General features: G+C 38.7%; 1 long non-coding RNA gene across 1 annotated transcript in view; it reads left to right on the forward strand.

The window, feature by feature from the left end:
- The first annotated feature begins 14,397 nt into the window (after positions 1 to 14,397).
- LOC115070104 overlaps positions 14,398 to 15,241 on the forward strand; it is a 29,765-nt gene continuing 28,921 nt past the window's right edge. The window contains exon 1 of the long non-coding RNA XR_003849301.1: positions 14,398 to 14,503. This is a non-coding gene — a long non-coding RNA (uncharacterized LOC115070104). The remainder of the gene's footprint in view (positions 14,504 to 15,241) is intronic.

Here is a 15,241-nt window from a genome sequence, read left to right on the forward strand (position 1 = left end):
ATTACCCCTTGAAGCTTACTGGAGTAAGAGGGCAGGGAATGAATTAGACACCCCATGCCAGAATGAGATCTAATTATTTTATGTCCTGTTGTGGCCCAAATAAAAGTAATGTGATTGATACCAGCAGAGTTGACCACAACCTTATATACAGTCCTACTATCTGTAATTTTGTGGTTTAAGTGCTTAGCAGGGGTCAAGAGAAAGCTAACATGAGAAGTTCCCTCCCACTTTTGAGAAAAATATGTTGCTGGCCTGAGATAGAAAGAAAAGTAAGTCCTGAAGTTATTCACGTCTTCATACTTTTTGTGCCTGTGCAAATCTAAATAGCTTCTTGTTTCCTATTTCTCCCCCTTGACTTTGGTTTTCTCTATGACTTTGCAAAGTTCAGTTCTCAGCATAAGCAGCTGAAAACTTCCAGCACGGGGAACAGTGACTTTAGCTTCAGGTTGAGGAGAGCTCTGTCCATGGTATAATGTTCAGTCATTCAAAAACACACTTGCTTGACCATGAACTCCACCCATGGAGTAAAATAACAAATCCTCATTCTCCCAGAAAACTTAAATTCAGATGCTTCATTTGATAAGGAATATTAGAAAGGCAGATGCAAACTAATAATGTCAATCTAAAATTTCCTAGAACTTAATGGAATTTCTACTGATTCCTTTTTCAGAAAAAAATAGATGTGTTTCTTACAAAACAATGAAAGAAATTACTTGATGGACAAAATGCAATCTGACAGGTATAATCTCAAATACAGGACAAACTGTATTTTATGATTGTGCTAAAAATTAATGTTTTTCTATTCCACCAGGAGAAACTACTCTCTCTCCCTCTCTCTCTCTCTAAATATATTCTGAAATTCATTCATTAATATATGTAAGAATAATCATTCACTAATATATGTAAGAAAGTTCCATAAATGTAAGGATTTACACTTTCAAGGATCTGTGATAAATGTATCATTAAACTCAAAATTTTACTTGAATATATATTTAAGAGGTTTGGCGGTCACTTTTGGGGGGTCATTTCCCCCAAAAAGTATTTTTAGTAAGATTCACGCATTCCCCATAACTATCAATTCATCTTTCTGTCTTTGTATATAAATATACATATTACACATGAATGTGTAATATTTTACTACTTTATTTTCATCATTATTAAACATTAAGTATAATTATTGTGTTTGCGAACCATTTGTTGAACAGTTAATGATTAAACTATGCTACATAAATCTGATAACCAGGCATGCTTTCTGAATGAACAATTGCATTTTTAAATGGTATTATCTTAGTTTCTTTTCCTGTAGCTGTGATAAGATACTCTTATCAAAGCAACTTAATAGAAAAGTGTTTGTTTAGCTCACAGCTCCAGGTTACAGTCCAGCATGGCAGGGAAGCTGCAGACTCAGGAGCTGAAAGCAACTGGTCACATGGAGTTCTCAGTCAGAAGAGAGCAATCACTATATGCACACTGGTGCTCTGCTCGGTCGCTCCAATTATATATAGAATAGGTCCCATCCACAAGATGTGACTTCCCACTTCAATTAATAACCAAGACAATGCCCCCCCCAGGCATCCCCAGGGGATCATCTATCAGGTGTTTCTAGATTTTTGTCAAGCTGACAATTAACACTAACCATTACAAGAGACTATATGTTTTTTGTTGGACATGACACTAAAAATATTTGGTGAGGTGGTTTTACAAAAGAACACCAAGCTTCGGTATTTGATCCTCTTAGGAACACCCCCAGTTTTCACAGTTTATTATGAGAAGAAATAAAGCATCCAGATGGTACGTATGTGGCACTTCTCAATAATGAAAACTTTTCTGATACACAATAGAGAAGAATGATTCTGATAATGGTTTATCATGTTGAATCCATACGCAACCTCTAAAATGACTTCAAAGGCTGAAAATGGAATGTTGTCTGTCAAAAGAAATTTGGTGACACTACTATGAAGAATCAGGAGACACAGGGAAAAGTGCCTATTTGTCACATTGTACATGCTGAGGGCCAGAAAGTACAAATGATGGAGAAAATAGTAAACTACAGACGACTTTGTATTTCAGCTTTTTTCTATAAAATTCTTAATCAACCATGTGCACTTCTCCTCAGATCACCATGGAATATATCCTGATAACATGTGATGAATTGAAAATAAACAAAAGATTCATTTCTCACTCTCAGCCTACTGAACATAGGTATGCAGCAACCCAGAACACTGTAGAGAGTGGGCTGTGGGCCCTTGTGACCTTATGGCTGACTTGCAGCTGTGGTCACTGCCTGTATGCAGTATGGACAGAGAGGAGTAACTAAATGTTGATAATTTGGGGAAAGATCTAATTTTAAAATTCATAGTTTTTTTTTTTCCACTGAATGGGCATCACAAAGTTGAAATACCCACACTGGAACCATCATAAGCTTTGGGTCTTCTGTAATAGAAATAAAAGTACTCATAAGTATCTTCTTATACAAATTCACATTTATTTCTTTCATACCCAATTTTAATATGGTGTGCACATCATTTTTCTATTTTGGAAGTGGCTTCTGTGCTTAACAGTCCATCCTGTCAGGATCTATATTTCCTATAAGTCTCTCCCTTCCTTCAACCATAGTGATTCCATATCTCAAAAACTAAAAGTAGTTTTCTTCAACAAATGTATTGATACCCACGATAGTTTTCTGTTGGTGCATGACAAACTACCATACAGTGGCTTAAAGTAGCACAAATTCTCCTCCAAATTTCCCAGGACTAGCCACTGGGCTTGCATGGAGACTGGTCCCCTGCAGAAGTTCAGATATGTGAGGCCATCTCACTGGAAGCTCAGTACCCTCTTCCAAGTTCCTGAAACCTCCCCAAAGAACTCAGTTGCTTCCAACTGTAGGATGGAAACCCCTGTTTTCTGGATCCTAGTCAGTCTGTCTGAGGGTCACTTTTATCTCTCAGGGGAACCACAGGACCACAGCTTTGCTCCTTCAAGACCAGCAGTTCTACTCAGTTGCCTATGACTGAGTCTCAGGTAATACGATGTTATTATTGAGCATGCCTCCCTCTTGCTCATATAAGATATGTTAATCATTATATTTACTGAAGTGATGACACTTAACATGTAGGCCAGCAAGTGGGAATCATTGGCTCTGTCTTAGAATTCAGCCTATCCTAAGACTCCTACTTAGGCTGCAAATGAAATTAATGAATTAAGAAGCTTCTTTCTAAGAGAAAGAAGTACAATTTCACAAGACATAAAAGAGGTGAGACGAAACTAAGTATAGTTTCTTGATTTCAACAGCACAAAGAAAGGTAGAATGAGCTTTGCTACAGACTTTGAGCACATGTGTATGATTCATGGGAAGGGTAATGTTGTGGTTTGAATGTGAGATGTCCCCCATAGGCTCTTGTGTTTGAACACTTGGTTCCCAAGTAATGGTGCTGTTTGGGAAGGTTACAGAAACTTTAGGAGGTGGAGCCTCTTGGATGGAGAAAGCAGGTCACTGTGGTCAGGACTTGAGGCTTTATGGGTTAGCCCCACTTCCTGTTCACTCTCTGTTTCCTGAGTGTGGCTGCAGTGTGACCAGCCAGTCCCCTGCTCCTGCTCCCATGCCCTGTGTGCCCGGTGACATGTCATCCCTACCATGATGTACTGCATTCCTCTGGAACTGTAAGCCAAAATGAAGCTTTTCTACCATAGTTTTTTTTTTCCCTTCATGATATTTTATTACAGAAATAGAGAAAATAAGGCAGGTAAAACTTTCATCCATGTCAAAAAGTAAATAATGATCTATTTGGCCTTCATAAAGGATTTTATTCAAGACACTACATTGATAAAGAGCTGATAGCTTATTAAGGAATGATTTGTCACTAGCTTTCCTTGGTATTCTAATGTTGTAATTAGCTTGTATTCCTCCACAGGTGAGCCTTCTTGTTCAGGTATATCTCCAGGGTAGCTTCCCAGAGGCATGGCAGATGTTATAGTAATTAAGGGCACACTCAAACTCGAATACATTGTCTGGTTTCAGTTCAACCCTGTACACAATTGTGTTAATTTTATATGACAGTCTGTTTAATTTTAAAGCACACTGAATTTGTCAGCCCCATGGGTACACTCATCAAACAGGTAGTTATCAACTTTTTATCCATTGTGCAGGTGAATTTTAAAACATGATGAGTTACTTGCATTTTTGAGCCTGTGTGACTAATCAGAGATACAACTGGGATTATAGTCAATCTCTGTTTACCCATACGACCCTCACCAGCATGAAAGAGCTGAGAATTGTAGTATAAATTTGAGTTGTGAATATCACCTAAAAACCACTTAACCAATGATACAACATCCCTTCCCCAGTTAATTTTCTGTAGACTGATACCATCACAATAAGGAAAATCAAAGATCTGTAGACAGCAGGGCTGTACCTAGTCTCAACCTTTTCTGTTAGTACTTCTTTGTTTTTGCTCCTGTATTCTCTACTCAAGGAACATGTACTGAGCATCACACTATCATCCCTCCCGGCCTCCTTGAGAGATATTGTTGCTTAGAACTTGCAAAGCCTTATTTCATATGGAGCTAGGCAATCAATGTGATTTACCTCATCAGCAACCTATATTTATTTCCTCCTGTTCTCAAAAAAACTCCCTATTGGATAAATCTACATTTAAGGAACATTAATATACCACTCTTCCCAGTAAAATATTTGCATTTATCTGTGTTTGTAGAAGAAAAAAACCCAAGAAGTCAATCCATTTTTGCAACAGCCTTACCAAGGAGATAATTATCTCAATTCTCAAGCTTCTATAAAAGTTGTAAAACCAGCTACAATACACTTTTGGATTTTAAGGAGATTTCATATGTATTATTGTTTTTGAAATTTTGGCAAATTTAGTTTGCTAAATATTAAATGATTACTTGACGTGGCCCAACTCATTACTGGAATTAGTGTTTGACCAAACCACAACTCATGATGCCTTAAAGCTTAGACTCAACTAGATTGTGAGGTGTCAACTCATATCTCACAAGTCCAAGACCATGACATATGTCTATGTGTTTAAGTTATTGTGAATATTTAAAAGGTAAACATGGCAGTTTTCTTATGCCACCCTGTACCAGGATTTTTCCACATTCCACTGGGTATGACAGTATATTAATGAAAAAAAAATTCTAAGGGAAAAAACCCAAAAGATAAGAGGAGGGCTTGGTTTGAATCACTTATTCATTTTAAACTTGTAGATAGTAAATAAAATGTCCAAGAACTCTGTTGTTATAAGATGGGATAGAATTTCTCTTTTATTGTTTGAGAATTTTATGCACGCATGCATATGATGTGTTTTATCAAACCCACCCCCATTCCTTCTTTGCTAAGTACTTCCCCTAACCCCCCAACACTTTTCCCTCCCAGCTTCATGTACTTACTCTTTCTCCCTCTCTTTTCTGAAACTCCGTATTTAAAAAAATCTTTTATCTGTTATTTTTATTTTATGTATATGTGTGTATTGCCTGCATGTAGGTGAGTGCACCCGTGTCATACAATGTCCGCGGAGGACAGAAGAGGCTGTCGGATCCCCTGGAAATGGAGTTACTGACAGTTGTTAGCTGCCATGTGGGTTCTGGGATTCAAACCTGGGTCTTCTGCAAGAACAGCCAGTGTTCTTAAACGCTGACACTTCTCTCTACCCCCTTTTTCTCTTTTTACAAAACCCACTGAGTCCACTTAGTGCTGCCTGCATATGCACTGGTACAGGACCATCTACTGGAGCCTTTCAGGGGCTGCAACCCTGAAGAAAATTTACTCTCTCTCCTGCATCAATTGTCAGTATCTCTTCACCCAGTAGTGGGCCTTCAGGAGCCCCTCCCCTGTCCATGCTGGGATTTTGGCCACTGTGAGTTCATGTGTGCAATGGCCGTGTCATGTCCAACAAATAATGTTTCACTGTAGATGTCCACTGCTTCTGGCTCTTACAGTCTTTCTTTCCCCTTCTCCTGTAACCCTCCCTGAGCCTGGGAGGGACGGGTAGGATATAGAGGTCGGATTCAAACCTGGCACTACTGTGGCATGGAGGAACATTTCTTCACTCAGGTGCTTGTGCATTTATACCATCGTGTAAATTCGCCAAGAAAACATTTGTGTTCACACCTCTGTGGTCTTCTTCATCCTCTTTATGGGTGAGGAAATTGCTTTGCTCTTCAAAGTGGGCCTGAAACATCTTTAACATGTTACACAGGATCTGACCTCTCCTTACCACAGACACTATAGAATTCTGGCATCATTGCACCTTTCTGAAAAGTTTTCACTGTTTCAATTCAAATGCAGACATCCTTAAATAATCTTAAAAATCAACTTTTAAGAAAACAGTGTATTCTTCTTCCCCAATATGTTTGTCATATTTCAATAACTATGACAAAATACTTGTGATAACAATTTAGCAAGAAGAAAGCTTTGTTCTGGATCAGCATTTGAGACATTTCAGTCCATAGGCAATTGGCTGCACTCCTTTTGGGCTCATGGTAAGGCAGAATACCATAGTGAATCAATTGGCAGAGGAAACTGCTCACCATTGGCTGCCAGGGAAGCATAAAGGAAGAGATGAAGGGGCCAAGGTCATAGCCTGCCCTTCAAGAACATGCCTCAATGGCCTAACTTCCTCCCACTAGACTGGCCCTTACAGGTACTGCCACCTCCCTGTAACTACATCCTGGTGACCAAGTTTTGAACACAAGGGTTCTCGCATAACACTTAACCCAATACTAGTTCCCATGACATTATGATAAGGAGAAAAGAACGTTTGTTATCTAGTCTGTTTCCAACCTGAGCATCTCTGGATTCAGTAATTATCTAGGACTCCAACATGCATGTAGGATAGTCAGCGTCTTTGCAGTCAGTGATCACTTCCTAATGCTTCTTCTCTGCTCTAATTGATTCCCTCCCTGTCCAACGTATTTTAGAGAAAATCTATATTCTACCTCCAGATTTTTTTTAATGAAATATTTTCTCAATCTCTTATTCAACTAAATTCCTTCATTGGTTTTATTACTTAGAAAACAAAGTTTTCAATATCTAGTTTCTCATTAAGTGCAGTTGATTCTTTGTTGTCTTTGTAGTACAAGTGTTTTATAAAATTATCATGATACTAAATTAAGACCTATAGAGCCAGGGCTGGAGAGATGACTCAGTGGTTAGGAGTATTGGAAGCTCCTGCAGAGGACCCAGGTTCAGTTCCTATCACCCACATGGTGACTAACAACCATCTATAACACCAGTTCTAGGGGATCTGACACCATCTTCTGACCTCTATGAGTATTGCATGACATGGATACCCTTATATACATTCAGGCAATACACTCATACACATAAAATAAAAATTATAAACAAACTATTTTTAAAAGAACTATAGAACCAATTTACTTAGGGAAACTGCAGGGTTAGGTTCCCATAAGCCAAGGATCATAACATTTCTGTCAGTCAATCAATGAATAATATTATTCTATATGTATTTATACCTAGAGATATTAAAATATGTTGTTATATTAGCAATGAAATCACAGCCAATGGCTTTGTAATTTAATTTATGCTATAGTCTGAGCTTATGTCCTCTAGTGCCCACACTAAAAATGCACCAATTTCTATCTAAAATGAGTGTTAAAGTGTTCCCAAAGTCCAACTTGTATTCTCCAAAGTTTGAAACCTTTCTTCATGCTGTACCATAGATCCTTCCCAAGTTTGTTCCTTCACACAGCTTTCTGCAGCTAGGATTTAGTGAATTGACATCTTCTGTGTAATAGCACTAACACTAGGGCCATTCTAGAACATTCCATGAGATCCTTGAATTCATGGTATCTTTGATCAAATATGATCCATCCACACTACATTTGTATCCTAGAAACATAAATTGAATTTCCATAAAAGTAGTCCAAAATATCAATATAATCTTATTGATTACACATTACTGTGATTCATGCCTCCTCCCTCAATTTTGAGACCTCTTTAATTATTCACACACACATGTATATATAATTCACTGAGTCCATTTTGTGAATATATGAGTTTATGGCAGAACACTTGGGATTTGATAACCTATCTGGGAGCTCAATCCTGGAGAAAACTGATTCCTCTTCCAGCAGCCATAGATTGACTATAGATCTTCATCTACAGGTGGGACCTTATGAAATTTCCCCCACCCAGCATGCCAACTAGTGTTGTCATTTTTCAGATCTTGTTTAAGAAGCCATATTTTTGAGATTTCATGAGCACAGTTTCCCTGTGAGGTCTTGAAGAGACTACCTAGCAGTGGCTGTTCTAGTCCTGATTCTTACAATCTTCCTGCCCCTTCTTCTTGGATGTTCCCTGAGCCGTGGAATATCTTCTCAGAAGTAATGAGCTTTTTCTCATTTTTCGGCTATCTTGAGGAGTAGAACTGAGTCCATGTTTTCATATTATTTTTTGTACACTATATTATTAAGAATGATTATACATATTAAAGATAAAATACTGAGCGTTGGTGCCAAATTAACGGTTTAAACCCCAGCTTCCTCGAGTTCAATTCATCATCTTCAATCCCCTCCTGCCCAGTGTGCACAGTTCCCTATCTCTGCCTGCCTTGAGGTTCTAATCCAAGAGTTTAGATAGTTCTCATGATCCTGAAAAAGCACCTGGTTGGGTGATTCTTGTCATTATTTTCATCAGAAAACATTATATCTTTAATATGTTTACTTTTGATATATTTATTGTATATTAAAGGAAAAACTTATTTTACAGAAAATGGGGGCACTAGGAGAGATTTCTCTTGATTTTTAGTGAGTAAAAAGATCGATTTGCTGATTCAAATTACAGACTTAGTTGATGTGATCCAGCATTTAGCCATCTGGCTGCCTATCCATTTACTTTACCCCTTATCTGATCTATTACTTACTCTATCATCTATCTAATATATTACCTACACCAATATCCTCTATCTCTCTTTCTATCCATCTATCTATCTATCTATCTATCTATCTATCTATCTATCTATCTTCTATCTATCATCTATCTCATGTCAATCATCTATCTAGTCTGTGCACTCTATCATCTATCTATTCAATCATCAACCTATCTAATATAACTATCATCTTGCTTTCTATTATCTACGCATCATATCTATCATCTATTTTATCCATTTATCTATCAATTATAACAATCATCTATCAGTTATCTATCTTATGCATTTATTTACCTAAACATGACTAAAGTTGTTTTTCCTATAATATGCCTTAAAATGTTTCATAGAACACCATTATAATTCATTAACAATAATTTCTAACATTTACTTATTATTGTCCAATTTAGGATTATTCCTTTACTTGTAAAAGGTATTTGGGCTTGGTAGTCTTACTTAGAGAAGCCATTTCATTGTAGAACACAGTTTTGAAAAGAAACACACAGAGCTGACAGCAGAAATTCTCTCAGCCACCTAAACAAACTAGTCTAATATCAGCATGATACTTATCTCTGTGGGAGATAACAGCTTTGGAAGTGAATTTTCCCAGAAATGAAGACAAGGGAATGGATATAAAGTACATCAGAGGGCATCTTATCGACATGAGCCCAGAGCCTCATGCCAAGATGTATGTCTGGAGTAATTATAATTTCTGTTCAAAGCTTCCTTAATTGGCATTCCTCAAATCTAGATAATTGACTGGGAGTGTGACCCGACTCACACTGGTGGACTTGTTCTCCAGAGGAGAACACTGATAACAGGCTTCTTTGTCATCATGGGTGAAGAAATGTGACAATCTGGGAACTGGTTTTAGAGCCCCATCTGCTAAACCAGAAAGAAATCAAGATTTTACAGTTCTATAAATATTTTAGTGTGTCCCATCATTTATGAACTGTGGCAGCTATCATAAAACGTCCCTGACTTTTGTTACAACTGCATATAAGGCCAGAAAATTGCATCTCGTGGTAAACCATAAAAACCTAAGTAAAAGCACCATTCCTCTCAGTATATCCTAAAAATATACAACCTCCCTGTCAGTCCACGGCAGGGTAGTTACCATCCCGGGATGCCTGTTTTCTTCTCATTTTTTTATCTGATCTTACCCTGGTCTTTTCAAGCCCTTTTGTATTTCAGTATCTTTTTATGTTTCATAAATAACAGCCATAGCCACATAACAGCTGAAATAGATTTCACTTTGTCACAACACACTGTAAACAAGAGACATTTGAATGGTGGTATGGCTGCCATACAGTCAGCCTTCATTTTTGACCCAGTGTCTAATTGCTAAAGATGTGAGTCTCCTTTTGTCCCTAGTGAGTTGCTTTCATATTATGATTAAAAGAGTTTAATTAAGAGGGGGCTGGCAGATTTATGAGGAAGCCACTCCTAAGGAACTATGTAGAAAAGTATACAGAAAGTTTAACTTGACATTGAGATTAACATGGAGGTTGGGGGATTATTTCATCTCATTCCATATGCTCATTCTTTGAATTTTTCAGATGCTGCATGATATTCGTGATCTGTTCTCTCAACTGTCTTTTCAGCCTCATCACAGCTCTTGAAACAGTGATAGCTATGAGGGTCAAGACATGTTGAGGGGGACAAAGTATTCATGCTAGCACAATTTAGCAACAGAATGATTCTCTTCTTAACATACTATGATTTGATAAGCTACAAAATTAAGAAAGGAGTAGACCCCAGGGCACAGTCATTTGGAGAAATCTGGGTGCATACACAGTTACACAGTAAATGTGTTCTGCTATACGTAGCATGCTACATACTTTTGAGAATTAGACAATCTCTTTGTTTCCTCTCTCCCTTTCCTCCTCCCTCTCTCGATACCTCCATCTCTCACCCTCCCTTTCTCCCTCTTTCTGTGTTGATGATCAAGTCCCGGCCTAGCTTATACTACCCTAAGCATTCACGCTCCTGAACTCTATCACAAGCTCTCTCTTGGTCTCTCATAGACAGATGAATTTATGATTCCCAATGTCTAAATTCCACTTGAGTATTTATCATCCAAATCAAATACTTCTCAGCTTGTGTTTTAATGTGATTTCCAATCCCCTAAAATCTGCCCTTCTACTCCCATTCTCCTTACTATAAATAAGCTTTTCTCACTCACAGGGAGCAATGTCCTAATACTTGAAATGGGAATGTGGATACGAGACAATATGAAGCAGATTTATTGCTCATGAATGCAGTTTAGGCACACCCTCCTTTGTGATGGATTGCCTTGTATGTTCCTTTTTCCCAGACAGAAACCGTGTAAATAAAATCACACCCTGGGTTTTCTTCCTAGTCTCTAGACAGCTCGGATTTGACCTGAAAAAAAAAAAAAAAACCTTTCAGACTCAGACAGTCTGAGCAGGGGAAGAAGGCACAGGGCCCCAGGGAGACATGAGGCGGCAACGGAACTTGATGTTCTGACATGCTGAACTATATCTGCATGCTGCAGAGCAAACATACAGTGATAGGAAAGACATCCTGAGTAGCAGAAGTCCTGAACAGTTTCGGCAATTACTTCAGGAAGACTTGCCTCTTGCTAGGTAATAAAAGCACATTCTCTCTCAGTTTTCTTTTCTAGAAGACGGCAGGACCATGCACTTAATACATATCTTGAACACCACCCATGTCTACCCAAAATTGTAAAATTAAGATATATAAGGCAATTAGTTATTTTCCAAGGGCCTGAAGTAGAGAGTGAACACAATAGAATATAATTTTTGTTGTCCTTGTGCCTGGTACATAGTAGGTACGCAATGGATTTTGCTTGAATTGGATTAAGTTAAACAGAGATGCATGTACTGTAGGAAGTTCTTTGTACTCCGTGCAAGCAGACTTCAATGAGGACACTTCAGCCATATCAGGGCAGGATGAGATGAGTGAACACCAAACCCTCTGGTCTTTACCTTGGCGAATTCTTACATGAATGCTCTTAATTAGCCATTTTCCCATATTATTAGTAGACTCAGGTTTCCAAGAATTGAAATAACTTGCTTGTGGTTTTAAAGCTCAATAAAAATATCAGGGTTTGAACTCAGGTCACCTGGTTCTAAAACCACATGAAAAGAATATACATGAAATTTGCAGGTAAATGGATGGATCTAGAAACTATTAGACTAAATGAAGTAACGCAGACTCAGAAAAACAAACGGCATATGTTCTCCCTCATATGTGGCTTCCAGCACCAAATCCTTTTAAATTCTAGGTCCTTTTAATAAGATGATGATATACAGGAGTCTCTTCCGCATGAAATAACTACTATCATCACTTCAGCTGAGCCTGATCACTAAACATAGTCACAATTGGGATTGTTGATGGTTGTGTTCGTTCATTAAAGGAATGCCAAGCAGGGTCACTGAACTCTGAATATCCAGCCACTCTTCCCAGGCAATTAGCCCAGCCTTAGAAGAACAAAAGAAAAATGAGGAAGAACCCAATAGAGGGATGCTTTCGGAAGCCCTTGTCAAGAAACTCCAGTGGACTCGGATAAGAACATTTGAAAATTGCACTGTTCTAACTTTTTTCTAGTTCCCTGTCTAGAACTTGTAATGCTAATTCCTCTTGCCTTTACTTCTCCTTCACATCTCCCATTCATGATTCAAGGAATTTTTCTTCCCTTAGAGATAAAAGTTATGCAATTTGGGAGTCTTTTAGATAGACCCACTGAAGGGGTACTCCAATTGCTTCACCCTGCATTCCTGTTCAGCACGGAAGAAGCCAGAGCGATCGGCATCCCTATTCCCTATTGGCAATTTGAGTAACCCCTTCAGAGGATGGTGTGATAAGAATAAGAGGTAGGACTTGGCTAGGCAGTTAGGGTAAAAAGACCCCAAAGAAATGTAGCCAGTTTCTTGGCTAAAAGTCAAAATGTCCTTGGGCCTGTTAGCAATGTACTCTGTTCTAAGCCAAAAATGTCCAAAAGTATTTGGGAACTTGTATCTAATCCTTAAAAGATTTTAGGGTTACCTCTTCAGAGGGGGGAATGTTGGGGGGAGGCCGTGGGCATGGATTTGATCAAAACACCTTATATGCATGTATGAAATTCTCAATAAAGTTTTTGTAAAAATTACAAAAAAAAGAATATACATACTGAAAAAACTCAGACTCCCAAGACAGCATTCTGTCAGTCACATTAGAAAAAGAATTCTGTGAATGCTAAGTAATTAAAAGGATAGCCTCTTTTTCCTTCTATTTTTACTTTTTTAGAAATTTTGATATTTTATTTATTATTTATATTTTATGTGTATGAGTATATTCCCTGCATGTGTGTAAATGCACCCGTGTCCTTCAATGCCCGTGGAAGTCAGAAGAAGGTGTTGGATTTCCAGGAACTGGAATTACGGATGGCTGTTAGTTGCCAGATTGGTTTAGGTTAGTGTTTTATCATAGCAACAGCAAACAAGACAACAGCCTTCTCTCATTGGTAAGGAGAATGTTACCTGAGAGCTTAATCTGCTATCGCTTGTCTTGAGTTGTTTCTCTCCTTACCAGAGGTCACAACTGAAAGCTGTGAGAAGAAATTTTACGTAGATCTAAATTCCATAAAGTCAGGAACTTTCCCACCTTTAGAGTCACTATTGAGCATCACCTGCTCCACAAGAGATTTTATCAAGCAGGGGGATATTGAGCAGACAGCCTCCAGATTGCCTTTTGACTTCCAGTTGCAACCATCCCATGGGAGGTTTCTCTAAAGTGAATAGTCTCCTTGAATGGACCGTTCATATTCACAGCTTCTGGAAAGAAAATTACAGTCATAGTCCATTAGAGTTTGTGCAATCTTGGAATGCAGACTCCATGAGCATCCTGTCTGTTGTGACCATGGAGAATGTGATCCCATGTAGTAGACCACAAGGAATAGATTCTAGTGCAGATAATGAATCCTGTAGAAATGTCAAATGAACATATATGAAAATTAAGCCATCTCAAGGCTGCCAGGAGGAGGTAGAATTTTAATCCAAGTAGACACTGCTATATTTCCTTAGCTATCCACTTTCTGTGGTCGGGTCTGCTTGTCAATTTGAAGTACTGACAGGACCACAATCTGGGGATAAAGAGTTCCCAGTTCCATTTCCGAGTATTCCAACGCCTAACAGCCCACCTCTGACTATCCACTTAAGAGTGCGTGTAGGCCTGATAGAATGACCATGGATGGTAGGGATTCATTTCCGAAGCAGGAAGCCAGAGAGGAAGGAAGCACCAGGCTGATGCATGCTGTGGTAACTGAATCCATGCCTGTGTTTAATCAAAGGGCACTAGTGAGTCACAACCGGGAGGGCAGAGTCCCCAAGTCAGTAATCAGCAGCAGAAGGCCACATCAAATGCTGCTCCCTCTGCTTGACTTCCTGCTCCCTATTGTCCCACAGACATCCGTAGACAGAGTGAAAACTCCTGCATAGACTGTTTATGCTTTTAAATCCTAGCTTTCAAGCTACTTGTAATTTACAGAGTTGCATACCTCAGAGCTTCAAAGACAGGATGGGCCTATTACATACAAAGTCAGGGACCTCGATGGATTTGGACCCAAGGCACTGAAGGTACTGTGAGCTCCTAGTTCTGGTGGCTCTGTGTGAGACTTGTGGGAGATTAGGTGTACTCTTTTCATGTTTGGGATTTGCTTGGCTGAGGGGGGAGCTTTCCACATGCTTATTATTAATCTCACCAACATCTTAAAGGAATCCTACAATAACTTTGTATTTTGAAAGCTTGCCCTGAAAACCATTATATTCTTGTGGCCTCAGTAGAAAGTATCCTTTTCTAAGGACAGCACGGCTTTGTGATGGTGAATCTTCATTGTCAAGTGGACAAGATGTGGAATCACCATGGAAACATATAGGTGTGTCTATGAGGGCATTTCCAGAAAGGTTTAACTGAGAAAGGAAGATGCAGCCTGAATTATGGAGGCATCACCTCAGGGAATGGGGTCCTACACTGACTAAAAGGGCGAAAACAGGCATTCCACTCTCCATTTCCTGAGTACAGATGCGTTGTGACCACCTAGCTGGTCCCCTTCCTGTGGCCACACCTTTTCCACCATGATGGACTAACTGTATCCCTCCATCTGTGTCCCAAAACAAACCTTGCTCCCTTAAATTGCTTCCTCAGGTACTGAATCATAGTCATGAGAAAATTAACTAAGACAACATTCATATTTATCACGTAACACAGTCTTTCACACCAATTCTAAACTGAATTTCAGGAACAGTACTATACCACAAAATTTTACCCAGAGTTGCTTTCCTACAGGAGCGTAAATTGAATAGAAGGGTATATGT

The sequence above is a fragment of the Nannospalax galili genome, unplaced genomic scaffold (assembly GCF_000622305.1).
Source record: "Nannospalax galili isolate Female #2095 unplaced genomic scaffold, S.galili_v1.0 scaffold72, whole genome shotgun sequence".
Classification (NCBI taxonomy): Eukaryota; Metazoa; Chordata; class Mammalia; order Rodentia; family Spalacidae; genus Nannospalax; species Nannospalax galili.